Here is a 2,200-nt window from a genome sequence, read left to right as displayed (position 1 = left end):
GGCCGAGCACTGAGCATGTCCGGGGGCGGGTCCGCGCCCCGCAGCCAGAAACCCACCGAGAGCTGAGTCAGCGTGGGAAGGGGCGCGCGTGGCTACATGGCCTGGCAGCCCCGCCCCGGGGGCATTTCATGGAGGGTCCTTGTGACTCACAAAGCCCCCACCCCACCCCCAGACCGGACCATTGCCTTGGCAGGGGCGGGGGAGGGGGGAAAGGTGCAGGGAGTGACATGAGGCTTGGCCCTTGGCCTGCTGGATAATGATGTGTCTTGGGGTGCTTTGCTCTGGGTGGTCGCCTCTAGGAGTAGGTTTAGGGTCCCTAATGTGCATATTGCACATACCCCCCTCCTCCGACAGTGCAATGGTCTAGGTGGAATTTCTACGCCTGGCCAGGGGTCATACTTTGTCGCCCACATCATGACCTTCTCATTGATTGCCTTGGTTTACAAAATTCCTCTAAACTATTCCCACACCTACATGAATCCCAGACCTACAAGGATGTTTCCTCTAAGCACTGCCCAACTACACCTTTCACTCTTCAAAGGTTGCTCACAACTTCCAGGATCTGTTTGTGCGAGACAAGCCCAGTTTCTCCATTATGTTATCAGTTTAGATAGATAGGCGAGCAGGCAGACAGATCTACAGTGAGACTAGACAGATACAGACAGTGAGTGATGAAATACACAAAACCCTACATCAACCCAATCATTTCAAGGAGGACAATTCAGTAACATTGATTACATTCCACAAGTTGCTCACCCATTCTTGCTGACATTCCTTTTGCAAATCATTCCACCACTATTCTCTGTTCTTTTGGTTCACTGCCATTGAGTTGAAGCCAACTCCTAGCTGATCCTCCATGGGGTTTCTTTCTGAGGCTGTTAAGTTGGATGATGGGAGATTGCCCATGACTATTAACAGAATACGGAGCTCTGGTGGCCTACTGGTAAGAAGCTGTGCTGCTTGCAGTTTGTATCTACCAGCTGTTCAGTGGAATTAACTGCCTCTGAAAAACCCACTGGAGGGTCAGCTATGGGTCAGTCCTGACTCAACAGTACAGAACAACATTGACATAATATTGTGAAGATGGCACAGGATAGGACAGGATCCAGATGTGCTGTTCATAGGGTTGCTATGAGTCATACATGACTTGCAGGCACTTAACAGCAATAACATTAACATAAATGAAATTTTTAAAAACTACCCCTTTCTGGAGGTCAGCACAACCTGATCAAGGCAAAGGAAAACACGGGGAGGTACACAAAGTGTGAAAAGTAACAATGGCATATACATGACATACACAATCCTGCAATAATAGTAATATACAATAACTGCAAGTAAATGTAGGAAGATGAATGGGGAGTACAAGTGTGGATATTTAAGGGTTTGGTAGAGGATGTTCCTCCATATGTATTTGTAAATATGTATAAGCATAATGTAGACCATACAGAGGTCAGAGTTTGGAAAACTTTTTGTTTTGGCTGAGTACGGTGTACTTTATTGATGGTACATGACAAGATGGGCTCTCTAAGCCCCTCCCCTTTCTCAGGGGGATTTGATGGAAACTTGTGTCAAGGATGTGAGATTCTCAGTGTGTGGGAGGATCAAGTTGGGGCAAGGACTCCCAGCAGCTGAGGGTCTCTCTCTCTCTCTCTTCTAGTTGCTATTGCTGGGGCTGGTGGTCCAAGGGGTTCTTATTCTTTGTAGGTCATGTGAATCAGGAGGTCGACCACCCGGTTGCTGTAGCCAAATTCATTGTCATACCAGGAAATGAGTTTGACAAAGTGGTCGTTCAGGGCAATGCCAGCCCCAGCATCAAAGGTGGAAGAGAGGGTGTCACTATTAAAGTCACAGGAGACAACCTGGTCTTCAGTGTATCCCATGATGCTCTTTGGGGGACCCTTCTGATGCCTGTTTTACTATTTTCTTGATGTCATCATATTTGGCAGCTTTTTCCAGATGACAGGTCAGGTCTACAACGGATACATCACGGGTGGGGACACGGAAAGCCATGCTGGTAAGTTTCCCATTCAGTTCAGGGATGACCTTGCAGTGCCAGTTGCTGCAGGGATGATGTTCTGGGCAGCTCCACGGCCATCACGCACAGCTTTCCAGAGGAGCCATTCACAGTTTTCTGGGTGTCAGTGATGGCATGGACTGTGGTCATGAGTCCCTCTACAACGCCAAAGTTGTCATGGATGAC

Source organism: Elephantulus edwardii, unplaced genomic scaffold (genome assembly GCF_000299155.1).
Source record: "Elephantulus edwardii isolate Elephantulus edwardi_28Jun2011 unplaced genomic scaffold, EleEdw1.0 scaffold00016, whole genome shotgun sequence".
Taxonomy (NCBI): Eukaryota; Metazoa; Chordata; class Mammalia; order Macroscelidea; family Macroscelididae; genus Elephantulus; species Elephantulus edwardii.
The sequence above is the reverse complement of the archived record's forward strand: the minus strand, read 5'-3'. Positions refer to the sequence as shown.